At 45.8% G+C, this 25,125-nt stretch overlaps 21 non-coding genes across 21 annotated transcripts; 13 read left to right on the top strand and 8 right to left on the bottom strand.

The window, feature by feature from the left end:
* Positions 1 to 1,149: 1,149 nt before the first annotated feature.
* TRNAE-UUC (transfer RNA glutamic acid (anticodon UUC)) lies at positions 1,150 to 1,221 on the bottom strand. Its single transcript has one exon. It is a non-coding gene; the product is annotated as a tRNA-Glu (tRNA).
* A 119-nt stretch (positions 1,222 to 1,340) lies between these two features.
* On the top strand, positions 1,341 to 1,413 carry TRNAM-CAU (transfer RNA methionine (anticodon CAU)). The gene has a single exon. It is a non-coding gene; the product is annotated as a tRNA-Met (tRNA).
* Positions 1,414 to 2,916: 1,503 nt separating this feature from the next.
* Positions 2,917 to 2,988, bottom strand: TRNAE-UUC (transfer RNA glutamic acid (anticodon UUC)). The gene has a single exon. It is a non-coding gene; the product is annotated as a tRNA-Glu (tRNA).
* A 119-nt stretch (positions 2,989 to 3,107) lies between these two features.
* On the top strand, positions 3,108 to 3,180 carry TRNAM-CAU (transfer RNA methionine (anticodon CAU)). The gene has a single exon. It is a non-coding gene; the product is annotated as a tRNA-Met (tRNA).
* Positions 3,181 to 4,683: 1,503 nt separating this feature from the next.
* Positions 4,684 to 4,755, bottom strand: TRNAE-UUC (transfer RNA glutamic acid (anticodon UUC)). The gene has a single exon. It is a non-coding gene; the product is annotated as a tRNA-Glu (tRNA).
* Positions 4,756 to 4,874: 119 nt separating this feature from the next.
* Positions 4,875 to 4,947, top strand: TRNAM-CAU (transfer RNA methionine (anticodon CAU)). Its single transcript has one exon. It is a non-coding gene; the product is annotated as a tRNA-Met (tRNA).
* Positions 4,948 to 6,450: 1,503 nt separating this feature from the next.
* TRNAE-UUC (transfer RNA glutamic acid (anticodon UUC)) lies at positions 6,451 to 6,522 on the bottom strand. The gene has a single exon. It is a non-coding gene; the product is annotated as a tRNA-Glu (tRNA).
* A 119-nt stretch (positions 6,523 to 6,641) lies between these two features.
* TRNAM-CAU (transfer RNA methionine (anticodon CAU)) lies at positions 6,642 to 6,714 on the top strand. Its single transcript has one exon. It is a non-coding gene; the product is annotated as a tRNA-Met (tRNA).
* A 1,692-nt stretch (positions 6,715 to 8,406) lies between these two features.
* TRNAM-CAU (transfer RNA methionine (anticodon CAU)) lies at positions 8,407 to 8,479 on the top strand. The gene has a single exon. It is a non-coding gene; the product is annotated as a tRNA-Met (tRNA).
* A 1,503-nt stretch (positions 8,480 to 9,982) lies between these two features.
* On the bottom strand, positions 9,983 to 10,054 carry TRNAE-UUC (transfer RNA glutamic acid (anticodon UUC)). The gene has a single exon. It is a non-coding gene; the product is annotated as a tRNA-Glu (tRNA).
* A 119-nt stretch (positions 10,055 to 10,173) lies between these two features.
* TRNAM-CAU (transfer RNA methionine (anticodon CAU)) lies at positions 10,174 to 10,246 on the top strand. Its single transcript has one exon. It is a non-coding gene; the product is annotated as a tRNA-Met (tRNA).
* Positions 10,247 to 11,939: 1,693 nt separating this feature from the next.
* On the top strand, positions 11,940 to 12,012 carry TRNAM-CAU (transfer RNA methionine (anticodon CAU)). The gene has a single exon. It is a non-coding gene; the product is annotated as a tRNA-Met (tRNA).
* A 1,694-nt stretch (positions 12,013 to 13,706) lies between these two features.
* On the top strand, positions 13,707 to 13,779 carry TRNAM-CAU (transfer RNA methionine (anticodon CAU)). The gene has a single exon. It is a non-coding gene; the product is annotated as a tRNA-Met (tRNA).
* A 1,502-nt stretch (positions 13,780 to 15,281) lies between these two features.
* TRNAE-UUC (transfer RNA glutamic acid (anticodon UUC)) lies at positions 15,282 to 15,353 on the bottom strand. The gene has a single exon. It is a non-coding gene; the product is annotated as a tRNA-Glu (tRNA).
* A 119-nt stretch (positions 15,354 to 15,472) lies between these two features.
* TRNAM-CAU (transfer RNA methionine (anticodon CAU)) lies at positions 15,473 to 15,545 on the top strand. Its single transcript has one exon. It is a non-coding gene; the product is annotated as a tRNA-Met (tRNA).
* Positions 15,546 to 17,240: 1,695 nt separating this feature from the next.
* Positions 17,241 to 17,313, top strand: TRNAM-CAU (transfer RNA methionine (anticodon CAU)). The gene has a single exon. It is a non-coding gene; the product is annotated as a tRNA-Met (tRNA).
* Positions 17,314 to 18,813: 1,500 nt separating this feature from the next.
* TRNAE-UUC (transfer RNA glutamic acid (anticodon UUC)) lies at positions 18,814 to 18,885 on the bottom strand. Its single transcript has one exon. It is a non-coding gene; the product is annotated as a tRNA-Glu (tRNA).
* A 119-nt stretch (positions 18,886 to 19,004) lies between these two features.
* TRNAM-CAU (transfer RNA methionine (anticodon CAU)) lies at positions 19,005 to 19,077 on the top strand. The gene has a single exon. It is a non-coding gene; the product is annotated as a tRNA-Met (tRNA).
* Positions 19,078 to 21,940: 2,863 nt separating this feature from the next.
* Positions 21,941 to 22,013, top strand: TRNAM-CAU (transfer RNA methionine (anticodon CAU)). Its single transcript has one exon. It is a non-coding gene; the product is annotated as a tRNA-Met (tRNA).
* A 1,504-nt stretch (positions 22,014 to 23,517) lies between these two features.
* On the bottom strand, positions 23,518 to 23,589 carry TRNAE-UUC (transfer RNA glutamic acid (anticodon UUC)). Its single transcript has one exon. It is a non-coding gene; the product is annotated as a tRNA-Glu (tRNA).
* A 119-nt stretch (positions 23,590 to 23,708) lies between these two features.
* On the top strand, positions 23,709 to 23,781 carry TRNAM-CAU (transfer RNA methionine (anticodon CAU)). The gene has a single exon. It is a non-coding gene; the product is annotated as a tRNA-Met (tRNA).
* Positions 23,782 to 25,125: the final 1,344 nt, after the last annotated feature.

Raw genomic sequence — 25,125 nt, 5'->3', positions numbered from 1 at the left:
GTCCTCCCTGATTTCAAAACGCTTTCTTTGCCTTTGAACAGCACGGGCACTTTAACTTTCCCCTTTCGCCGCTTTTCCTCACTGCATGATTACCGGTGGGAAATGATTTGTGCATGGATTTGGCTTCCTTGGAAAGAAGCCCAAAAGAAATAGCATTCCCTCCTATCTTTACCCGCAAACGTTGGACTCCCAGCCTTGACGTGGATTAGGCCCTTTTTAGCAACTGTGGGAAACTGGAGAAGGACCGCTTCTGAAATGGGCATTGAGTGTTTTTGCTTCACTTTGCTATGTTTCAAAGGCTTTTTAATAGTGTCTCTCAGCATCTTATAGAAGGAGTGGCGAAAAGCGGAAGAAAAGCAGCAACCTCTTTGAAATGAAAGGCCAGATTTCCAAAAGCAATTTCATATCAAGCCCAATAAGGATTGTTGAAAGCAAGCACATGTGCCCCATTGCTCAGCACTTGGACAAGACAGGGAATGAAATTGAAGAGACAGAGAGGAATGTAAAGAGTTTTTGTTTTTTTTTTTCAAAAAAAGAGTGAAAGATCTTTCTGGTCCTTCTCAGTTTCACCCTTTTCTCTTGGCACATGAAAAGCCGAGGCTCTTTGGCTTTGCCTTTAGTTCATGGTTTGCTCTCAGCGTATGATAACCACTGTGGATGTTGTTTCTTTGTAGGAATGTGCAATGATTTGTTTCTGTTTTATCTGCGGCACCAAAACTGGGTCCACCAGTCCTGCCATAGTGTAGGCCTTTGTTTTGTTTTGTTTTCCTTCCATGAAGGCAAGGTGGGTACGGAATATTCTTAATGTCGCCTGGGGTTTTCTTCGTTGATTTCATTGGGTTTTTATGACCGGTCAGTGATGACTGTGAGTGTTTGCAAGTTTTTAGTCTTCGCATGTCTTTCGACTCTTTGATAAATTGTCCTCAAAATGAGCGTAGAGAGAGGGAGGCAAAGCAGCAAGACCCGCTGGACTATGCGGGCAGATTTGTAAAGCAGTTGGAAGTAAAGCACTAGGGGTTGTTGAAGCAGAGCATGTATGTTGCATTGCTTGGTACTTTGCCAACAAGGGAATGATTTGAGGTTGGAAGGGGAAAAGAGTTTGGCAGGTTTAAGTAGCAGGAGCAAGCGTGTCACTAAAATATCTTGCATTTCCCATACCGGGAGTCGAACCCGGGCCGCCTGAGTGAAAACCAGGAATCCTAACCGCTAGACCATATGGGAAAACTGCCAAGGTTGATGTGGGAGAAATAGAGAAAACCAAAGCGAGAAGAAAACTAGCACCGCCATGGTCTTCCAAGCGTGGTGGGCAGGGGGGACAAGTGCCCATCTTCCAGCACGCAGCCTCGTTAGCGCAGCAGGTAGCGCATCAGTCTCATAATCTGAAGGTCGTGAGTTCAATCCTCACACGGGGCACTCTTCTCTAGGCTTTTTCTGCCACTTGGAGTCCTTAATGGCTGAAAGCCGCTACTCTGCATCTTTCAAGCTTTGCAAGAAGCCATATCCAGGGAAAAGTCATCAGCAGCTCAAGCTTTCAAAGCTCCTTTGCCCTCCACCATTTTCCTCAGGAGCCGAAATCGCCAACTCTGCATCTAACAGAGCTTGCAACATACACTGTCTACTCACCCTGGAAAAAAACACATGCATTTTCCACACATCCACCATGTCACGGGCTTCACTCCCTTTCATCACACAGAAAGAAAACAGAACAGAGGATCCAAAAGGGCTTTTACAAAGGTGGGAAAAATGGGAAAAGTCCCCACCTTGTTGTCCTCCCTGATTTCAAAACGCTTTCTTTGCCTTTGAATAGCACGGGTACTTTAACTTCCCCCTTTCGCCGCTTTTCCTCACTGCATGATTACCGGTGGGAAATGATTTGTGCATGGATTTGGCTTCCTTGGAAAGAAGCCCAAAAGAAATAGCATTCCCTCCTATCTTTACCCGCAAACGTTGGACTCCCAGCCTTGACGTGGATTAGGCCCTTTTTAGCAACTGTGGGAAACTGGAGAATGACCGCTTCTGAAATGGGCATTGAGTGTTTTTGCTTCACTTTGCTATGTTTCAAAGGCTTTTTAATAGTGTCTCTCAGCATCTTATAGAAGGAGTGGCGAAAAGCGGAAGAAAAGCAGCAACCTCTTTGAAATGAAAGGCCAGATTTCCAAAAGCAATTTCATATCAAGCCCAATAAGGCTTGTTGAAAGCAAGCACATGTGCCCCATTGCTCAGCACTTGGACAAGACAGGGAATGAAATTGAAGAGACAGAGAGGAATGTAAAGAGTTTTTGGTTTTTTTTTTTCAAAAAAAGAGTGAAAGATCTTTCTGGTCCTTCTCAGTTTCACCCTTTTCTCTTGGCACATGAAAAGCCGAGGCTCTTTGGCTTTGCCTTTAGTTCATGGTTTGCTCTCAGCGTATGATAACCACTGTGGATGTTGTTTCTTTGTAAGAATGTGCAATGATTTGTTTCTGTTTTATCTGCGGCACCAAAACTGGGTCCACCAGTCCTGCCATAGTGTAGGCCTTTGTTTTGTTTTGTTTTCCTTCCATGAAGGCAAGGTGGGGACGGAATATTCTTAATGTCGCCTGGGGTTTTCTTCGTTGATTTCATTGGGTTTTTATGACCGGTCAGTGATGACTGTGAGTGTTTGCAAGTTTTTAGTCTTCGCATGTCTTTCGACTCTTTGATAAATTGTCCTCAAAATGAGCGTAGAGAGAGGGAGGCAAAGCAGCAAGACCCGCTGGACTATGCGGGCAGATTTGTAAAGCAGTTGGAAGTAAAGCACTAGGGGTTGTTGAAGCAGAGCATGTATGTTGCGTTGCTTGGTACTTTGCCAACAAGGGAATGATTTGAGGTTGCAAGGGGAAAAGAGTTTGGCAGGTTTAAGTAGCAGGAGCAAGCGTGTCACTAAAATGTCTTGCATTTACCATACCGGGAGTCGAACCCGGGCCGCCTGGGTGAAAACCAGGAATCCTAACCGCTAGACCATATGGGAAAACTGCCAAGGCTGCTGTGGGAGAAATAGAGAAAACCAAAGCGAGAAGAAAACTAGCAACGCCATGGTCTTCCAAGCGTGGTGGGCAGGTGGGACAAGTGCCCATCTTCCAGCACGCAGCCTCGTTAGCGCAGTAGGTAGCGCGTCAGTCTCATAATCTGAAGGTCGTGACTTCGATCCTCACACGGGGCACACTTCTCTAGGCTTTTTCTGCCACTTGGAGTCCTTAATGGCTGAAAGCCGCTACTCTGCATCTTTCAAGCTTTGCAAGAAGCCATATCCAGGGAAAAGTCATCAGCAGCTCATGCTTTCAAAGCTCCTTTGACCTCCACCATTTTCCTCAGGAGCCAAAATCGCCAACTCTGCATCTAACAGAGCTTGCAACATACACTGTCTACTCACCCTGGAAAAAAACACATGCATTTTCCACACATCCACCATGTCACGGGCTTCACTCCCTTTCATCACACAGAAAGAAAACAGAACAGAGGATCCAAAAGGGCTTTTACAAAGGTGGGAAAAATGGGAAAAGTCCCCACCTTGTTGTCCTCCCTGATTTCAAAACGCTTTCTTTGCCTTTGAATAGCACGGGTACTTTAACTTCCCCCTTTCGCCGCTTTTCCTCACTGCATGATTACCGGTGGGAAATGATTTGTGCATGGATTTGGCTTCCTTGGAAAGAAGCCCAAAAGAAATAGCATTCCCTCCTATCTTTACCCGCAAACGTCGGACTCCCAGCCTTGACGTGGATTAGGCCCTTTTTAGCAACTGTGGGAAACTGGAGAAGGACCGCTTCTGAAATGGGCATTGAGTGTTTTTGCTTCACTTTGCTATGTTTCAAAGGCTCTTTAATAGGGTCTCTCAGCATCTTATAGAAGGAGTGGCGAAAAGCGGAAGAAAAGCAGCAACCTCTTTGAAATGAAAGGCCAGATTTCCAAAAGCAATTTCATATCAAGCCCAATAAGGCTTGTTGAAAGCAAGCACATGTGCCCCATTGCTCAGCACTTGGACAAGACAGGGAATGAAATTGAAGAGACAGAGAGGAATGTAAAGAGTTTTTGGTTTTTTTTTTTCAAAAAAAGAGTGAAAGATCTTTCTGGTCCTTCTCAGTTTCACCCTTTTCTCTTGGCACATGAAAAGCCGAGGCTCTTTGGCTTTGCCTTTAGTTCATGGTTTGCTCTCAGCGTATGATAACCACTGTGGATGTTGTTTCTTTGTAAGAATGTGCAATGATTTGTTTCTGTTTTATCTGCGGCACCAAAACTGGGTCCACCAGTCCTGCCATAGTGTAGGCCTTTGTTTTGTTTTGTTTTCCTTCCATGAAGGCAAGGTGGGGACGGAATATTCTTAATGTCGCCTGGGGTTTTCTTCGTTGATTTCATTGGGTTTTTATGACCGGTCAGTGATGACTGTGAGTGTTTGCAAGTTTTTAGTGTTCGCATGTCTTTCGACTCTTTGATAAATTGTCCTCAAAATGAGCGTAGAGAGAGGGAGGCAAAGCAGCAAGACCCGCTGGACTATGCGGGCAGATTTGTAAAGCAGTTGGAAGTAAAGCACTAGGGGTTGTTGAAGCAGAGCATGTATGTTGCGTTGCTTGGTACTTTGCCAACAAGGGAATGATTTGAGGTTGCAAGGGGAAAAGAGTTTGGCAGGTTTAAGCAGCAGGAGCAAGCGTGTCACTAAAATGTCTTGCATTTCCCATACCGGGAGTCGAACCCGGGCCGCCTGGGTGAAAACCAGGAATCCTAACCGCTAGACCATATGGGAAAACTGCCAAGGCTGCTGTGGGAGAAATAGAGAAAACCAAAGCGAGAAGAAAACTAGCACCGCCATGGTCTTCCAAGCGTGGTGGGCAGGGGGGACAAGTGCCCATCTTCCAGCGCGCAGCCTCGTTAGCGCAGTAGGTAGCGCTTCGGTCTCATAATCTGAAGGTCGTGAGTTCGATCCTCACACGAGGCACTCTTCTCTAGGCTTTTTCTGCCACTTGGAGTCCTTAATGGCTGAAAGCCGCTACTCTGCATCTTTCAAGCTTTGCAAGAAGCCATATCCAGGGAAAAGTCATCAGCAGCTCAAGCTTTCAAAGCTCCTTTGCCCTCCACCATTTTCCTCAGGAGCCGAAATCGCCAACTCTGCATCTAACAGAGCTTGCAACATACACTGTCTACTCACCCTGGAAAAAAACACATGCATTTTCCACACATCCACCATGTCACGGGCTTCACTCCCTTTCATCACACAGAAAGAAAACAGAACAGAGGATCCAAAAGGGCTTTTACAAAGGATGGAAAAATGGGAAAAGTCCCCACCTTGTTGTCCTCCCTGATTTCAAAACGCTTTCTTTGCCTTTGAATAGCACGGGTACATTAACTTCCCCCTTTTGCCGCTTTTCCTCACTGCATGATTAACGGTGGGAAATGATTTGTGCATGGATTTGGCTTCCTTGAAAAGAAGCCCAAAAGAAATAGCATTCCCTCCTATCTTTACCCGCAAACGTTGGACTCCCAGCCTTGACGTGGATTAGGCCCTTTTTAGCAACTGTGGGAAACTGGAGAAGGACCGCTTCTGAAATGGGCATTGAGTGTTTTTGCTTCACTTTGCTATGTTTCAAAGGCTTTTTAATAGTGTCTCTCAGCATCTTATAGAAGGAGTGGCGAAAAGCGGAAGAAAAGCAGCAACCTCTTTGAAATGAAAGGCCAGATTTCCAAAAGCAATTTCATATCAAGCCCAATAAGGCTTGTTGAAAGCAAGCACATGTGCCCCATTGCTCAGCACTTGGACAAGACAGGGAATGAAATTGAAGAGACAGAGAGGAATGTAAAGAGTTTTTGTTTTTTTTTTTTCAAAAAAAGAGTGAAAGATCTTTCTGGTCCTTCTCAGTTTCACCCTTTTCTCTTGGCACATGAAAAGCCGAGGCTCTTTGGCTTTGCCTTTAGTTCATGGTTTGCTCTCAGCGTATGATAACCACTGTGGATGTTGTTTCTTTGTAAGAATGTGCAATGATTTGTTTCTGTTTTATCTGCGGCACCAAAACTGGGTCCACCAGTCCTGCCATAGTGTAGGCCTTTGTTTTGTTTTGTTTTCCTTCCATGAAGGCAAGGTGGGGACGGAATATTCTTAATGTCGCCTGGGGTTTTCTTCGTTGATTTCATTGGGTTTTTATGACCGGTCAGTGATGACTGTGAGTGTTTGCAAGTTTTTAGTGTTCGCATGTCTTTCGACTCTTTGATAAATTGTCCTCAAAATGAGCGTAGAGAGAGGGAGGCAAAGCAGCAAGACCCGCTGGACTATGCGGGCAGATTTGTAAAGCAGTTGGAAGTAAAGCACTAGGGGTTGTTGAAGCAGAGCATGTATGTTGCGTTGCTTGGTACTTTGCCAACAAGGGAATGATTTGAGGTTGCAAGGGGAAAAGAGTTTGGCAGGTTTAAGCAGCAGGAGCAAGCGTGTCACTAAAATGTCTTGCATTTCCCATACCGGGAGTCGAACCCGGGCCGCCTGGGTGAAAACCAGGAATCCTAACCGCTAGACCATATGGGAAAACTGCCAAGGCTGCTGTGGGAGAAATAGAGAAAACCAAAGCGAGAAGAAAACTAGCACCGCCATGGTCTTCCAAGCGTGGTGGGCAGGGGGGACAAGTGCCCATCTTCCAGCACGCAGCCTCGTTAGCGCAGTAGGTAGCGCGTCAGTCTCATAATCTGAAGGTCGTGAGTTCGATCCTCACACGGGGGACTCTTCTCTAGGCTTTTTCTGCCACTTGGAGTCCTTAATGGCTGAAAGCCGCTACTCTGCATCTTTCAAGCTTTGCAAGAAGCCATATCCAGGGAAAAGTCATCAGCAGCTCAAGCTTTCAAAGCTCCTTTGCCCTCCACCATTTTCCTCAGGAGCCGAAATCGCCAACTCTGCATCTAACAGAGCTTGCAACATACACTGTCTACTCACCCTGGAAAAAAACACATGCATTTTCCACACATCCACCATGTCACGGGCTTCACTCCCTTTCATCACACAGAAAGAAAACAGAACAGAGGATCCAAAAGGGCTTTTACAAATGTGGGAAAAATGGGAAAAGTCCCCACCTTGTTGTCCTCCCTGATTTCAAAACGCCTTCTTTGCCTTTGAACAGCACGGGTACTTTAACTTCCCCCTTTCGCCGCTTTTCCTCACTGCATGATTACCGGTGGGAAATGATTTGTGCATGGATTTGGCTTCCTTGGAAAGAAGCCCAAAAGAAATAGCATTCCCTCCTATCTTTACCCGCAAACGTTGGACTCCCAGCCTTGAGTGGATTAGGCCCTTTTTAGCAACTGTGGGAAACTGGAGAAGGACCGCTTCTGAAATGGGCATTGAGTGTTTTTGCTTCACTTTGCTATGTTTCAAAGGCTTTTTAATAGTGTCTCTCAGCATCTTATAGAAGGAGTGGCGAAAAGCGGAAGAAAAGCAGCAACCTCTTTGAAATGAAAGGCCAGATTTCCAAAAGCAATTTCATATCAAGCCCAATAAGGCTTGTTGAAAGCAAGCACATGTGCCCCATTGCTCAGCACTTGGACAAGACAGGGAATGAAATTGAAGAGACAGAGAGGAATGTAAAGAGTTTTTGGGTTTTTTTTTTCAAAAAAGAGTGAAAGATCTTTCTGGTCCTTCTCAGTTTCACCCTTTTCTCTTGGCACATGAAAAGCCGAGGCTCTTTGGCTTTGCCTTTAGTTCATGGTTTGCTCTCAGCGTATGATAACCACTGTGGATGTTGTTTCTTTGTAGGAATGTGCAATGATTTGTTTCTGTTTTATCTGCGGCACCAAAACTGGGTCCACCAGTCCTGCCATAGTGTAGGCCTTTGTTTTGTTTTGTTTTCCTTCCATGAAGGCAAGGTGGGGACGGAATATTCTTAATGTCGCCTGGGGTTTTCTTCGTTGATTTCATTGGGTTTTTATGACCGGTCAGTGATGACTGTGAGTGTTTGCAAGTTTTTAGTCTTCGCATGTCTTTCGACTCTTTGATAAATTGTCCTCAAAATGAGCGTAGAAAGAGGGAGGCAAAGCAGCAAGACCCGCTGGACTATGCGGGCAGATTTGTAAAGCAGTTGGAAGTAAAGCACTAGGGGTTGTTGAAGCAGAGCATGTATGTTGCGTTGCTTGGTACTTTGCCAACAAGGGAATGATTTGAGGTTGCAAGGGGAAAAGAGTTTGGCAGGTTTAAGTAGCAGGAGCAAGCGTGTCACTAAAATGTCTTGCATTTACCATACCGGGAGTCAAACCCGGGCCGCCTGGGTGAAAACTAGGAATCCTAAGCGCTAGACCATATGGGAAAACTGCCAAGGCTGCTGTGGGAGAAATAAAGAAAACCAAAGCGAGAAGAAAACTAGCACCGCCATGGTCTTCCAAGCGTGGTGGGCAGGGGGGACAAGTGCCCATCTTCCAGCACGCAGCCTCGTTAGCGCAGTAGGTAGCGCGTCGGTCTCATAATCTGAAGGTCGTGAGTTCGATCCTCACACGAGGCACTCTTCTCTAGGCTTTTTCTGCCACTTGGAGTCCTTAATGGCTGAAAGCCGCTACTCTGCATCTTTCAAGCTTTGCAAGAAGCCATATCCAGGGAAAAGTCATCAGCAGCTCAAGCTTTCAAAGCTCCTTTGCCCTCCACCATTTTCCTCAGGAGCCGAAATCGCCAACTCTGCATCTAACAGAGCTTGCAACATACACTGTCTACTCACCCTGGAAAAAAACACATGCATTTTCCACACATCCACCATGTCACGGGCTTCACTCCCTTTCATCACACAGAAAGAAAACAGAACAGAGGATCCAAAAGGGCTTTTACAAAGGTGGGAAAAATGGGAAAAGTCCCCACCTTGTTGTCCTCCCTGATTTCAAAACGCTTTCTTTGCCTTTGAATAGCACGGGTACTTTAACTTCCCCCTTTCGCCACTTTTCCTCACTGCATGATTACCGGTGGGAAATGATTTGTGCATGGATTTGGCTTCCTTGGAAAGAAGCCCAAAAGAAATAGCATTCCCTCCTATCTTTACCCGCAAACGTTGGACTCCCAGCCTTGACGTGGATTAGGCCCTTTTTAGCAACTGTGGGAAACTGGAGAAGGACCGCTTCTGAAATGGGCATTGAGTGTTTTTGCTTCACTTTGCTATGTTTCAAAGACTTTTTAATAGTGTCTCTCAGTATCTTAAAGAAGGAGTGGCGAAAAGCGGAAGAAAAGCAGCAACCTCTTTGAAATGAAAGGCCAGATTTCCAAAAGCAATTTCATATCAAGCCCAATAAGGATTGTTGAAAGCAAGCACATGTGCCCCATTGCTCAGCACTTGGACAAGACAGGGAATGAAATTGAAGAGACAGAGAGGAATGTAAAGAGTTTTTGGTTTTTTTTTTTCAAAAAAAGAGTGAAAGATCTTTCTGGTCCTTCTCAGTTTCACCCTTTTCTCTTGGCACATGAAAAGCCGAGGCTCTTTGGCTTTGCCTTTAGTTCATGGTTTGCTCTCAGCGTATGATAACCACTGTGGATGTTGTTTCTTTGTAAGAATGTGCAATGATTTGTTTCTGTTTTATCTGCGGCACCAAAACTGGGTCCACCAGTCTTGCCATAGTGTAGGCCTTTGTTTTGTTTTGTTTTCCTTCCATGAAGGCAAGGTGGGGACGGAATATTCTTAATGTCGCCTGGGGTTTTCTTCGTTGATTTCATTGGGTTTTTATGACCGGTCAGTGATGACTGTGAGTGTTTGCAAGTTTTTAGTGTTCGCATGTCTTTCGACTCTTTGATAAATTGTCCTCAAAATGAGCGTAGAGAGAGGGAGGCAAAGCAGCAAGACCCGCTGGACTATGCGGGCAGATTTGTAAAGCAGTTGGAAGTAAAGCACTAGGGGTTGTTGAAGCAGAGCATGTATGTTGCGTTGCTTGGTACTTTGCCAACAAGGGAATGATTTGAGGTTGCAAGGGGAAAAGAGTTTGGCAGGTTTAAGCAGCAGGAGCAAGCGTGTCACTAAAATGTCTTGCATTTCCCATACCGGGAGTCGAACCCGGGCCGCCTGGGTGAAAACCAGGAATCCTAACCGCTAGACCATATGGGAAAACTGCCAAGGCTGCTGTGGGAGAAATAGAGAAAACCAAAGCGAGAAGAAAACTAGCACCGCCATGGTCTTCCAAGCGTGGTGGGCAGGGGGGACAAGTGCCCATCTTCCAGCGCGCAGCCTCGTTAGCGCAGTAGGTAGCGCTTCGGTCTCATAATCTGAAGGTCGTGAGTTCGATCCTCACACGAGGCACTCTTCTCTAGGCTTTTTCTGCCACTTGGAGTCCTTAATGGCTGAAAGCCGCTACTCTGCATCTTTCAAGCTTTGCAAGAAGCCATATCCAGGGAAAAGTCATCAGCAGCTCAAGCTTTCAAAGCTCCTTTGCCCTCCACCATTTTCCTCAGGAGCCGAAATCGCCAACTCTGCATCTAACAGAGCTTGCAACATACACTGTCTACTCACCCTGGAAAAAAACACATGCATTTTCCACACATCCACCATGTCACGGGCTTCACTCCCTTTCATCACACAGAAAGAAAACAGAACAGAGGATCCAAAAGGGCTTTTACAAAGGATGGAAAAATGGGAAAAGTCCCCACCTTGTTGTCCTCCCTGATTTCAAAACGCTTTCTTTGCCTTTGAATAGCACGGGTACATTAACTTCCCCCTTTTGCCGCTTTTCCTCACTGCATGATTAACGGTGGGAAATGATTTGTGCATGGATTTGGCTTCCTTGAAAAGAAGCCCAAAAGAAATAGCATTCCCTCCTATCTTTACCCGCAAACGTTGGACTCCCAGCCTTGACGTGGATTAGGCCCTTTTTAGCAACTGTGGGAAACTGGAGAAGGACCGCTTCTGAAATGGGCATTGAGTGTTTTTGCTTCACTTTGCTATGTTTCAAAGGCTTTTTAATAGTGTCTCTCAGCATCTTATAGAAGGAGTGGCGAAAAGCGGAAGAAAAGCAGCAACCTCTTTGAAATGAAAGGCCAGATTTCCAAAAGCAATTTCATATCAAGCCCAATAAGGCTTGTTGAAAGCAAGCACATGTGCCCCATTGCTCAGCACTTGGACAAGACAGGGAATGAAATTGAAGAGACAGAGAGGAATGTAAAGAGTTTTTGGGTTTTTTTTTTCAAAAAAGAGTGAAAGATCTTTCTGGTCCTTCTCAGTTTCACCCTTTTCTCTTGGCACATGAAAAGCCGAGGCTCTTTGGCTTTGCCTTTAGTTCATGGTTTGCTCTCAGCGTATGATAACCACTGTGGATGTTGTTTCTTTGTAGGAATGTGCAATGATTTGTTTCTGTTTTATCTGCGGCACCAAAACTGGGTCCACCAGTCCTGCCATAGTGTAGGCCTTTGTTTTGTTTTGTTTTCCTTCCATGAAGGCAAGGTGGGGACGGAATATTCTTAATGTCGCCTGGGGTTTTCTTCGTTGATTTCATTGGGTTTTTATGACCGGTCAGTGATGACTGTGAGTGTTTGCAAGTTTTTAGTCTTCGCATGTCTTTCGACTCTTTGATAAATTGTCCTCAAAATGAGCGTAGAAAGAGGGAGGCAAAGCAGCAAGACCCGCTGGACTATGCGGGCAGATTTGTAAAGCAGTTGGAAGTAAAGCACTAGGGGTTGTTGAAGCAGAGCATGTATGTTGCGTTGCTTGGTACTTTGCCAACAAGGGAATGATTTGAGGTTGCAAGGGGAAAAGAGTTTGGCAGGTTTAAGTAGCAGGAGCAAGCGTGTCACTAAAATGTCTTGCATTTACCATACCGGGAGTCAAACCCAGGCCGCCTGGGTGAAAACTAGGAATCCTAAGCGCTAGACCATATGGGAAAACTGCCAAGGCTGCTGTGGGAGAAATAAAGAAAACCAAAGCGAGAAGAAAACTAGCACCGCCATGGTCTTCCAAGCGTGGTGGGCAGGGGGGACAAGTGCCCATCTTCCAGCACACAGCCTCGTTAGCGCAGTAGGTAGCGCGTCGGTCTCATAATCTGAAGGTCGTGAGTTCGATCCTCACACGAGGCACTCTTCTCTAGGCTTTTTCTGCCACTTGGAGTCCTTAATGGCTGAAAGCCGCTACTCTGCATCTTTCAAGCTTTGCAAGAAGCCATATCCAGGGAAAAGTCATCAGCAGCTCAAGCTTTCAAAGCTCCTTTGCCCTCCACCATTTTCCTCAGGAGCCGAAATCGCCAACTCTGCATCTAACAGAGCTTGCAACATACACTGTCTACTCACCCTGGAAAAAAACACATGCATTTTCCACACATCCACCATGTCACGGGCTTCACTCCCTTTCATCACACAGAAAGAAAACAGAACAGAGGATCCAAAAGGGCTTTTACAAAGGTGGGAAAAATGGGAAAAGTCCCCACCTTGTTGTCCTCCCTGATTTCAAAACGCTTTCTTTGCCTTTGAATAGCACGGGTACTTTAACTTCCCCCTTTCGCCACTTTTCCTCACTGCATGATTACCGGTGGGAAATGATTTGTGCATGGATTTGGCTTCCTTGGAAAGAAGCCCAAAAGAAATAGCATTCCCTCCTATCTTTACCCGCAAACGTTGGACTCCCAGCCTTGACGTGGATTAGGCCCTTTTTAGCAACTGTGGGAAACTGGAGAAGGACCGCTTCTGAAATGGGCATTGAGTGTTTTTGCTTCACTTTGCTATGTTTCAAAGACTTTTTAATAGTGTCTCTCAGTATCTTAAAGAAGGAGTGGCGAAAAGCGGAAGAAAAGCAGCAACCTCTTTGAAATGAAAGGCCAGATTTCCAAAAGCAATTTCATATCAAGCCCAATAAGGATTGTTGAAAGCAAGCACATGTGCCCCATTGCTCAGCACTTGGACAAGACAGGGAATGAAATTGAAGAGACAGAGAGGAATGTAAAGAGTTTTTGGTTTTTTTTTTTCAAAAAAAGAGTGAAAGATCTTTCTGGTCCTTCTCAGTTTCACCCTTTTCTCTTGGCACATGAAAAGCCGAGGCTCTTTGGCTTTGCCTTTAGTTCATGGTTTGCTCTCAGCGTATGATAACCACTGTGGATGTTGTTTCTTTGTAAGAATGTGCAATGATTTGTTTCTGTTTTATCTGCGGCACCAAAACTGGGTCCACCAGTCTTGCCATAGTGTAGGCCTTTGTTTTGTTTTGTTTTCCTTCCATGAAGGCAAGGTGGGGACGGAATATTCTTAATGTCGCCTGGGGTTTTCTTCGTTGATTTCATTGGGTTTTTATGACCGGTCAGTGATGACTGTGAGTGTTTGCAAGTTTTTAGTCTTCGCATGTCTTTCGACTCTTTGATAAATTGTCCTCAAAATGAGCGTAGAGAGAGGGAGGCAAAGCAGCAAGACCCGCTGGACTATGCGGGCAGATTTGTAAAGCAGTTGGAAGTAAAGCACTAGGGGTTGTTGAAGCAGAGCATGTATGTTGCGTTGCTTGGTACTTTGCCAACAAGGGAATGATTAGAGGTTGCAAGGGGAAAAGAGTTTGGCAGGTTTAAGCAGCAGGAGCAAGCGTGTCACTAAAACATCTTGCATTTCCCATACCGGGAGTCGAACCCGAGCCGCCTGGGTGAAAACCAGGAATCCTAACCGCTAGAACAAATGGGAAAACTGCCAAGGCTGCTGTGGGAGAAATAGAGAAAACCAAAGCGAGAAGAAAACTAGCACCGCCATGGTCTTCCAAGCGTGGTGGGCAGGGGGGACAAGTGCCCATCTTCCAGCACGCAGCCTCGTTAGCGCAGTAGGTAGCGCGTCAGTCTCATAATCTGAAGGTCGTGAGTTCGATCCTCACACGGGGCACTCTTCTCTAGGCTTTTTCTGCCACTTGGAGTCCTTAATGGCTGAAAGCCGCTACTCTGCATCTTTCAAGCTTTGCAAGAAGCCGTATCCAGGGAAAAGTCATCAGCAGCTCAAGCTTTCAAAGCTCCTTTGCCCTCCACCATTTTCCTCAGGAGCCGAAATCGCCAACTCTGCATCTAACAGAGCTTGCAACATACACTGTCTACTCACCCTGGAAAAAAACACATGCATTTTCCACACATCCACCATGTCACGGGCTTCACTCCCTTTCATCACACAGAAAGAAAACAGAACAGAGGATCCAAAAGGGCTTTTACAAAGGTGGGAAAAATGGAAAAAGTCCCCACCTTGTTGTCCTCCCTGATTTCAAAACGCCTTCTTTGCCTTTGAACAGCACGGGTACTTTAACTTTCCCCTTTCGCCGCTTTTCCTCACTGCATGATTACCGGTGGGAAATGATTTGTGCATGGATTTGGCTTCCTTGGAAAGAAGCCCAAAAGAAATAGCATTCCCTCGTATCTTTACCCGCAAACGTTGGACTCCCAGCCTTGACGTGGATTAGGCCCTTTTTAGCAACTGTGGGAAACTGGAGAAGGACCGCTTCTGAAATGGGCATTGAGAGTGTTTGCTTCACTTTGCTATGTTTCAAAGGCTTTTTAATAGTGTCTCTCAGCATCTTATAGAAGGAGTGGCGAAAAGCGGAAGAAAAGCAGCAACCTCTTTGAAATGAAAGGCCAGATTTCCAAAAGCAATTTCATATCAAGCCCAATAAGGCTTGTTGAAAGCAAGCACATGTGCCCCATTGCTCAGCACTTGGACAAGACAGGGAATGAAATTGAAGAGACAGAGAGGAATGTAAAGAGTTTTGGTTTTTTTTTTTCAAAAAAAGAGTGAAAGATCTTTCTGGTCCTTCTCAGTTTCACCCTTTTCTCTTGGCACATGAAAAGCCGAGGCTCTTTGGCTTTGCCTTTAGTTCATGGTTTGCTCTCAGCGTATGATAACCACTGTGGATGTTGTTTCTTTGTAAGAATGTGCAATGATTTGTTTCTGTTTTATCTGCGGCACCAAAACTGGGTCCACCAGTCCTGCCATAGTGTAGGCCTTTGTTTTGTTTTGTTTTCCTTCCATGAAGGCAAGGTGGGGACGGAATATTCTTAATGTCGCCTGGGGTTTTCTTCGTTGATTTCATTGGGTTTTTATGACCGGTCAGTGATGACTGTGAGTGTTTGCAAGTTTTTAGTGTTCGCATGTCTTTCGACTCTTTGATAAATTGTCCTCAAAATGAGCGTAGAGAGAGGGAGGCAAAGCAGCAAGACCCGCTGGACTATGCGGGCAGATTTGTAAAGCAGTTGGAAGTAAAGCACTAGGGGTTGTTGAAGCAGAGCATGTATGTTGCGTTGCTTGGTACTTTGCCAACAAGGGAATGATTTGAGGTTGCAAGGGGAAAAGAGTTTGGCAGGTTTAAGCAGCAGGAGCAAGCGTGTCACTAAAATGTCTTGCATTTCCCATACCGGGAGTCGAACCCGGGCCGCCTGGGTGAAAACCAGGAATCCTAACCGCTAGACCATATGGGAAAACTGCCAAGTCTGCTGTGGGAGAAATAGAGAAAACCAAAGCGAGAAGAAAACTAGCACCGCCATGGTCTTCCAAGCGTGGTGGGCAGGTGGGACAAGTGCCCATCTTCCAGCACGCAGCCTCGTTGGCGCAGTATGTAGCACGTCAGTCTCATAATCTGAAGGTCGTGAGTTCGATCCTCGCACGGGGCACTCTTCTCTAGGCTTTTTCTGCCACTTGGAGTCCTTAATGGCTGAAAGCCGCTACTCTGCATCTTTCAAGCTTTGCAAGAAGCCATATCCAGGGAAAAGTCATCAGCAGCTCAAGCTTTCAAAGCTCCTTTGCCCTCCACCATTTTCCTCAGGAGCCGAAATCGCCAACTCTGCATCTAACAGAGCTTGCAACATACACTGTCTACTCACCCTGGAAAAAAACACATGCATTTTCCACACATCCACCATGTCACGGGCTTCACTCCCTTTCATCACACAGAAAGAAAACAGAACAGAGGATCCAAAAGGGCTTTTACAAAGGTGGGAAAAATGGGAAAAGTCCCCACCTTGTTGTCCTCCCTGATTTCAAAACGCCTTCTTTGCCTTTGAACAGCACGGGTATTTTAACTTCCCCCTTTCGCCGCTTTTCCTCACTGCATGATTACCGGTGGGAAATGATTTGTGCATGGATTTGGCTTCCTTGGAAAGAAGCCCAAAAGAAATAGCATTCCCTCCTATCTTTACCCGCAAACGTTGGACTCCCAGCCTTGACGTGGATTAGGCCCTTTTTAGCAACTGTGGGAAACTGGAGAAGGACCGCTTCTGAAATGGGCATTGAGTGTTTTTGCTTCACTTTTCTATGTTTCAAAGGCTTTTTAATAGTGTCTCTCAGCATCTTATAGAAGGAGTGGCGAAAAGCGGAAGAAAAGCAGCAACCTCTTTGAAATGAAAGGCCAGATTTCCAAAAGCAATTTCATATCAAGCCCAATAAGGCTTGTTGAAAGCAAGCACATGTGCCCCATTGCTCAGCACTTGGACAAGACAGGGAATGAAATTGAAGAGACAGAGAGGAATGTAAAGAGTTTTTGGTTTTTTTTTTTTCAAAAAAAGAGTGAAAGATCTTTCTGGTCCTTCTCAGTTTCACCATTTTCTCTTGGCACATGAAAAGCCGAGGCTCTTTGGCTTTGCCTTTAGTTCATGGTTTGCTCTCAGCGTATGATAACCACTGTGGATGTTGTTTCTTTGTAAGAATGTGCAATGATTTGTTTCTGTTTTATCTGCGGCACCAAAACTGGGTCCACCAGTCCTGCCATAGTGTAGGCCTTTGTTTTGTTTTGTTTTCCTTCCATGAAGGCAAGGTGGGGACGGAATATTCTTTATGTCGCCTGGGGTTTTCTTCGTTGATTTCATTGGGTTTTTATGACCGGTCAGTGATGACTGTGAGTGTTTGCAAGTTTTTAGTCTTCGCATGTCTTTCGACTCTTTGATAAATTGTCCTCAAAATGAGCGTAGAGAGAGGGAGGCAAAGCAGCAAGACCCGCTGGACTATGCGGGCAGATTTGTAAAGCAGTTGGAAGTAAAGCACTAGGGGTTGTTGAAGCAGAGCATGTATGTTGCGTTGCTTGGTACTTTGCCAACAAGGGAATGATTAGAGGTTGCAAGGGGAAAAGAGTTTGGCAGGTTTAAGCAGCAGGAGCAAGCGTGTCACTAAAACATCTTGCATTTCCCATACCGGGAGTCGAACCCGAGCCGCCTGGGTGAAAACCAGGAATCCTAACCGCTAGAACAAATGGGAAAACTGCCAAGGCTGCTGTGGGAGAAATAGAGAAAACCAAAGCGAGAAGAAAACTAGCACCGCCATGGTCTTCCAAGCGTGGTGGGCAGGGGGGACAAGTGCCCATCTTCCAGCACGCAGCCTCGTTAGCGCAGTAGGTAGCGCGTCAGGCTCATAATCTGAAGGTCGTGAGTTCGATCCTCACACGGGGCACTCTTCTCTAGGCTTTTTCTGCCACTTGAAGTCCTTAATGGCTGAAAGCCGCTACTCTGCATCTTTCAAGCTTTGCAAGAAGCCGTATCCAGGGAAAAGTCATCAGCAGCTCAAGCTTTCAAAGCTCCTTTGCCCTCCACCATTTTCCTCAGGAGCCGAAATCGCCAACTCTGCATCTAACAGAGCTTGCAACATACACTGTCTACTCACCCTGGAAAAAAACACATGCATTTTCCACACATCCACCATGTCACGGGCTTCACTCCCTTTCATCACACAGAAAGAAAACAGAACAGAGGATCCAAAAGGGCTTTTACAAAGGTGGGAAAATGGAAAAAGTCCCCACCTTGTTGTCCTCCCTGATTTCAAAACGCCTTCTTTGCCTTTGAACAGCACGGGTACTTTAACTTCCCCCTTTCGCCGCTTTTCCTCACTGCATGATTACCGGTGGGAAATGATTTGTGCATGGATTTGGCTTCCTTGGAAAGAAGCCCAAAAGAAATAGCATTCCCTCGTATCTTTTCCCGCAAACGTTGGACTCCCAGCCTTGACGTGGATTAGGCCCTTTTTAGCAACTGTGGGAAACTGGAGAAGGACCGCTTCTGAAATGGGCATTGAGAGTGTTTGCTTCACTTTGCTATGTTTCAAAGGCTTTTTAATAGTGTCTCTCAGCATCTTATAGAAGGAGTGGCGAAAAGCGGAAGAAAAGCAGCAACCTCTTTGAAATGAAAGGCCAGATTTCCAAAAGCAATTTCATATCAAGCCCAATAAGGCTTGTTGAAAGCAAGCACATGTGCCCCATTGCTCAGCACTTGGACAAGACAGGGAATGAAATTGAAGAGACAGAGAGGAATGTAAAGAGTTTGGTTTTTTTTTTTCAAAAAAAGAGTGAAAGATCTTTCTGGTCCTTCTCAGTTTCACCCTTTTCTCTTGGCACATGAAAAGCCGAGGCTCTTTGGCTTTGCCTTTAGTTCATGGTTTGCTCTCAGCGTATGATAACCACTGTGGATGTTGTTTCTTTGTAAGAATGTGCAATGATTTGTTTCTGTTTTATCTGCGGCACCAAAACTGGGTCCACCAGTCCTGCCATAGTGTAGGCCTTTGTTTTGTTTTGTTTTCCTTCCATGAAGGCAAGGTGGGGACGGAATATTCTTAATGTCGCCTGGGGTTTTCTTCATTGATTTCATTGGGTTTTTATGACCGGTCAGTGATGACTGTGAGTGTTTGCAAGTTTTTAGTGTTCGCATGTCTTTCGACTCTTTGATAAATTGTCCTCAAAATGAGCGTAGAGAGAGGGAGGCAAAGCAGCAAGACCCGCTGGACTATGCGGGCAGATTTGTAAAGCAGTTGGAAGTAAAGCACTAGGGGTTGTTGAAGCAGAGCATGTATGTTGCGTTGCTTGGTACTTTGCCAACAAGGGAATGATTTGAGGTTGCAAGGGGAAAAGAGTTTGGCAGGTTTAAGCAGCAGGAGCAAGCGTGTCACTAAAATGTCTTGCATTTCCCATACCGGGAGTCGAACCCGGGCCGCCTGGGTGAAAACCAGGAATCCTAACCGCTAGACCATATGGGAAAACTGCCAAGGCTGCTGTGGGAGAAATAGAGAAAACCAAAGCGAGAAGAAAACTAGCACCGCCATGGTCTTCCAAGCGTGGTGGGCAGGTGGGACAAGTGCCCATCTTCCAGCACGCAGCCTCGTTGGCGCAGTATGTAGCACGTCAGTCTCATAATCTGAAGGTCGTGAGTTCGATCCTCGCACGGGGCACTCTTCTCTAGGCTTTTTCTGCCACTTGGAGTCCTTAATGGCTGAAAGCCGCTACTCTGCATCTTTCAAGCTTTGCAAGAAGCCATATCCAGGGAAAAGTCATCAGCAGCTCAAGCTTTCAAAGCTCCTTTGCCCTCCACCATTTTCCTCAGGAGCCGAAATCGCCAACTCTGCATCTAACAGAGCTTGCAACATACACTGTCTACTCACCCTGGAAAAAAACACATGCATTTTCCACACATCCACCATGTCACGGGCTTCACTCCCTTTCATCACACAGAAAGAAAACAGAACAGAGGATCCAAAAGGGCTTTTACAAAGGTGGGAAAAATGGGAAAAGTCCCCACCTTGTTGTCCTCCCTGATTTCAAAACGCCTTCTTTGCCTTTGAACAGCACGGGTATTTTAACTTCCCCCTTTCGCCGCTTTTCCTCACTGCATGATTACCGGTGGGAAATGATTTGTGCATGGATTTGGCTTCCTTGGAAAGAAGCCCAAAAGAAATAGCATTCCCTCCTATCTTTACCCGCAAACGTTGGACTCCCAGCCTTGACGTGGATTAGGCCCTTTTTAGCAACTGTGGGAAACTGGAGAAGGACCGCTTCTGAAATGGGCATTGAGTGTTTTTGCTTCACTTTTCTATGTTTCAAAGGCTTTTTAATAGTGTCTCTCAGCATCTTATAGAAGGAGTGGCGAAAAGCGGAAGAAAAGCAGCAACCTCTTTGAAATGAAAGGCCAGATTTCCAAAAGCAATTTCATATCAAGCCCAATAAGGCTTGTTGAAAGCAAGCACATGTGCCCCATTGCTCAGCACTTGGACAAGACAGGGAATGAAATTGAAGAGACAGAGAGGAATGTAAAGAGTTTTTGGTTTTTTTTTTTTCAAAAAAAGAGTGAAAGATCTTTCTGGTCCTTCTCAGTTTCACCCTTTTCTCTTGGCACATGAAAAGCCGAGGCTCTTTGGCTTTGCCTTTAGTTCATGGTTTGCTCTCAGCGTATGATAACCACTGTGGATGTTGTTTCTTTGTAAGAATGTGCAATGATTTGTTTCTGTTTTATCTGCGGCACCAAAACTGGGTCCACCAGTCCTGCCATAGTGTAGGCCTTTGTTTTGTTTTGTTTTCCTTCCATGAAGGCAAGGTGGGGACGGAATATTCTTAATGTCGCCTGGGGTTTTCTTCGTTGATTTCATTGGGTTTTTATGACCGGTCAGTGATGACTGTGAGTGTTTGCAAGTTTTTAGTCTTTGCATGTCTTTCGACTCTTTGATAAATTGTCCTCAAAATGAGCGTAGAGAGAGGGAGGCAAAGCAGCAAGACCCGCTGGACTATGCGGGAAGATTTGTAAAGCAGTTGGAAGTAAAGCACTAGGGGTTGTTGAAGCAGAGCATGTATGTTGCGTTGCTTGGTACTTTGCCAACAAGGGAATGATTTGAGGTTGCAAGGGGAAAAGAGTTTGGCAGGTTTAAGCAGCAGGAGCAAGCGTGTCACTAAAATATCTTGCATTTCCCATACCGGGAGTCGAACCTGGGCCGCCTGGGTGAAAACCAGGAATCCTAACCGCTAGACCAGGGGTGGGCAAACTTTTTGACTTGAGGGCCGCAATGGGTTCATATATTGGACCCGGGGGCCGGACCAAGAGTAGATGAATGATGTGTATGTGTCATCCATAGTAAGTATAGTAATATTCCCCCATAGTAAGCATAGTAATTAATCCCCCATAGTAATTAATCCCCCATATAGTAATTAATCCCCCATATAGTAATTCATCCCCCATAGTAATTCATCCCCCATATAGTAATTCATCCCCCATAGTAATTCATCCCCCATATAGTAATTCGTCCCCCATATAGTAATTCGTCCCCCATATAGTAATTCGTCCCCCATAGTAATTCATCCCCCCTATAGTAATTCATCCCCCATATAGTAATTCATCCCCCATAGTAATTCATCCCCCATATAGTAATTCATCCCCCACATAGTAATTCATCCCCCATATTAATTCATCCCCCATATAGTAATTCATCCCCCATATAGTAAGTCCCCCATATAGTAATTCATTCCCCATATAGTAAGTCCTCCATATAGTAATTCATTCCCCATATAGTAAGTCCCCCATATAGTAATTCATTCCCCATATAGTAAGTCCCCCATATAGTAATTCATTCCCCATATAGTAAGTCCTCCATATAGTAATTCATTCCCCATATAGTAAGTCCCCCATATAGTAATTCATTCCCCATATAGTAAGTCCCCCATATAGTAATTCATTCCCCATATAGTAAGTCCCCCATATAGTAATTCATCCCCCATATAGTAAGTCCCCCCCCTGTGTCAATTCACTTACCTTTGGTCCGCGCGTTCCTCTCGTATTCCCGCGCCGTTCTGGTCTTCAGGGAGGACTGTGAGAGGAGTTCGTCACGCTGCCCCGCCTACATCCTGACAGCTGCAGAGTCCTGACGTCCGAGAGGAGGGAGGGGGGCGGCCATCCGAGAGGGGGGGCGGCCATCCGAGAGGAGAGGAGGGGAGGGGAGAGGAGGAGAGGAGGGAGGGGAGAGGAGGAGAGGAGGGAGGGGAGCGGGCGCCCTGCACACAGGAGAGCCGCATCTAAATTTGTAAAGAGCCGCGGCTTGCCGACCACTGGCCTTGCGGGAGCCTAGCTCCGCGGGCCGGATTAAAAGGTCCGCCGGGCCGTATACGGCCCGCGGGCCGTAGTTTGCCCATTGCTGCGCTAGACCATATGGGAAAACTGCCAAGGCTGCTGTGGGAGAAATAGAGAAAACCAAAGCGAGAAGAAAACTAGCACCGCCATGGTCTTCCAAGCGTGGTGGGCAGGGGGGACAAGTGCCCATCTTCCAGCACGCAGCCTCGTTAGCGCAGTAGGTAGCGCGTCAGGCTCATAATCTGAAGGTCGTGAGTTCGATCCTCACACGGGGCACTCTTCTCTAGGCTTTTTCTGCCACTTGGAGTCCTTAATGGCTGAAAGCCGCTACTCTGCATCTTTCAAGCTTTGCAAGAAGCCATATCCAGGGAAAAGTCATCAGCAGCTCAAGCTTTCAAAGCTCCTTTGCCCTCCACCATTTTCCTCAGGAGCCGAAATCGCCAACTCTGCATCTAACAGAGCTTGCAACATACACTGTCTACTCACCCTGGAAAAAAACACATGCATTTTCCACACATCCACCATGTCACGGGCTTCACTCCCTTTCATCACACAGAAAGAAAACAGAACAGAGGATCCAAAAGGGCTTTTACAAAGGTGGGAAAAATGGGAAAAGTCCCCACCTTGTTGTCCTCCCTGATTTCAAAACGCTTTCTTTGCCTTTGAACAGCACGGGTACTTTAACTTCCCCCTTTCGCCGCTTTTCCTCACTGCATGATTACCGGTGGGAAATGATTTGTGCATGGATTTGGCTTCCTTGGAAAGAAGCCCAAAAGAAATAGCATTCCCTCCTATCTTTACCCGCAAACGTTGGACTCCCAGCCTTGACGTGGATTAGGCCCTTTTTAGCAACTGTGGGAAACTGGAGAAGGACCGCTTCTGAAATGGGCATTGAGTGTTTTTGCTTCACTTTGCTATGTTTCAAAGGCTTTTTAATAGTGTCTCTCAGCATCTTATAGAAGGAGTGGCGAAAAGCGGAAGAAAAGCAGCAACCTCTTTGAAATGAAAGGCCAGATTTCCAAAAGCAATTTCATATCAAGCCCAATAAGGATTGTTGAAAGCAAGCACATGTGCCCCATTGATCAGCACTTGGACAAGACAGGGAATGAAATTGAAGAGACAGAGAGGAATGTAAAGAGTTTTTGGTTTTTTTTTTTTCAAAAAAAGAGTGAAAGATCTTTCTGGTCCTTCTCAGTTTCACCCTTTTCTCTTGGCACATGAAAAGCCGAGGCTCTTTGGCTTTGCCTTTAGTTCATGGTTTGCTCTCAGCGTATGATAACCACTGTGGATGTTGTTTCTTTGTAAGAATGTGCAATGATTTGTTTCTGTTTTATCTGCGGCACCAAAACTGGGTCCACCAGTCCTGCCATAGTGTAGGCCTTTGTTTTGTTTTGTTTTCCTTCCATGAAGGCAAGGTGGGGACGGAATATTCTTAATGTCGCCTGGGGTTTTCTTCGTTGATTTCATTGGGTTTTTATGACCGGTCAGTGATGACTGTGAGTGTTTGCAAGTTTTTAGTCTTCGCATGTCTTTCGACTCTTTGATAAATTGTCCTCAAAATGAGCGTAGAGAGAGGGAGGCAAAGCAGCAAGACCCGCTGGACTATGCGGGCAGATTTGTAAAGCAGTTGGAAGTAAAGCACTAGGGGTTGTTGAAGCAGAGCATGTATGTTGCGTTGCTTGGTACTTTGCCAACAAGGGAATGATTTGAGGTTGCAAGGGGAAAAGAGTTTGGCAGGTTTAAGCAGCAGGAGCAAGCGTGTCACTAAAATATCTTGCATTTCCCATACCGGGAGTCGAACCCGGGCCGCCTGGGTGAAAAGCAGGAATCCTAACCGCTAGACCATATGGGAAAACTGCCAAGGCTGCTGTGGGAGAAATAGAGAAAACCAAAGCGAGAAGAAAACTAGCACCGCCATGGTCTTCCAAGCGTGGTGGGCAGGGGGGACAAGTGCCCATCTTCCAGCACGCAGCCTCGTTAGCGCAGTAGGTAGCGCGTCAGTCTCATAATCTGAAGGTCGTGAGTTCGATCCTCACACGGGGCACTCTTCTCTAGGCTTTTTCTGCCACTTGGAGTCCTTAATGGCTGAAAGCCGCTACTCTGCATCTTTCAAGCTTTGCAAGAAGCCATATCCAGGGAAAAGTCATCAGCAGCTCAAGCTTTCAAAGCTCCTTTGCCCTCCACCATTTTCCTCAGGAGCCGAAATCGCCAACTCTGCATCTAACAGAGCTTGCAACATACACTGTCTACTCACCCTGGAAAAAAACACATGCATTTTCCACACATCCACCATGTCACGGGCTTCACTCCCTTTTATCACACAGAAAGAAAACAGAACAGAGGATCCAAAAGGGCTTTTACAAAGGTGGGAAAAATGGGAAAAGTCCCCACCTTGTTGTCCTCCCTGATTTCAAAACGCTTTCTTTGACTTTGAATAGCACGGGTACTTTAACTTCCCCCTTTCGCCGCTTTTCCTCACTGCATGATTACCGGTGGGAAATGATTTGTGCATGGATTTGGCTTCCTTGGAAAGAAGCCCAAAAGAAATAGCATTCCCTCCTATCTTTACCCGCAAACGTTGGACTCCCAGCCTTGACGTGGATTAGGCCCTTTTTAGCAACTGTGGGAAACTGGAGAAGGACCGCTTCTGAAATGGGCATTGAGTGTTTTTGCTTCACTTTGCTATGTTTCAAAGGCTTTTTAATAGTGTCTCTCAGCATCTTATAGAAGGAGTGGCGAAAAGCGGAAGAAAAGCAGCAACCTCTTTGAAATGAAAGGCCAGATTTCCAAAAGCAATTTCATATCAAGCCCAATAAGGATTGTTGAAAGCAAGCACATGTGCCCCATTGCTCAGCACTTGGACAAGACAGGGAATGAAATTGAAGAGACAGAGAGGAATGTAAAGAGTTTTTGGTTTTTTTTTTTCAAAAAAAGAGTGAAAGATCTTTCTGGTCCTTCTCAGTTTCACCCTTTTCTCTTGGCACATGAAAAGCCGAGGCTCTTTGGCTTTGCCTTTAGTTCATGGTTTGCTCTCAGCGTATGATAACCACTGTGGATGTTGTTTCTTTGTAAGAATGTGCAATGATTTGTTTCTGTTTTATCTGCGGCACCAAAACTGGGTCCACCAGTCCTGCCATAGTGTAGGCCTTTATTTTGTTTTGTTTTCCTTCCATGAAGGCAAGGTGGGGACGGAATATTCTTAATGTCGCCTGGGGTTTTCTTCGTTGATTTCATTGGGTTTTTATGACCGGTCAGTGATGACTGTGAGTGTTTGCAAGTTTTTAGTCTTCGCATGTCTTTCGACTCTTTGATAAATTGTCCTCAAAATGAGCGTAGAGAGAGGGAGGCAAAGCAGCAAGACCCGCTGGACTATGCGGGCAGATTTGTA

This window comes from Staurois parvus, unplaced genomic scaffold (genome assembly GCF_062004578.1).
Source record: "Staurois parvus isolate SC_StPar_1 unplaced genomic scaffold, SC_StPar_1.0 ptg000662l, whole genome shotgun sequence".
NCBI lineage: Eukaryota > Metazoa > Chordata > Amphibia > Anura > Ranidae > Staurois > Staurois parvus.
Note: the sequence above shows the minus strand (reverse complement) of the source record. Positions and strands in the feature narration are given on the sequence as shown.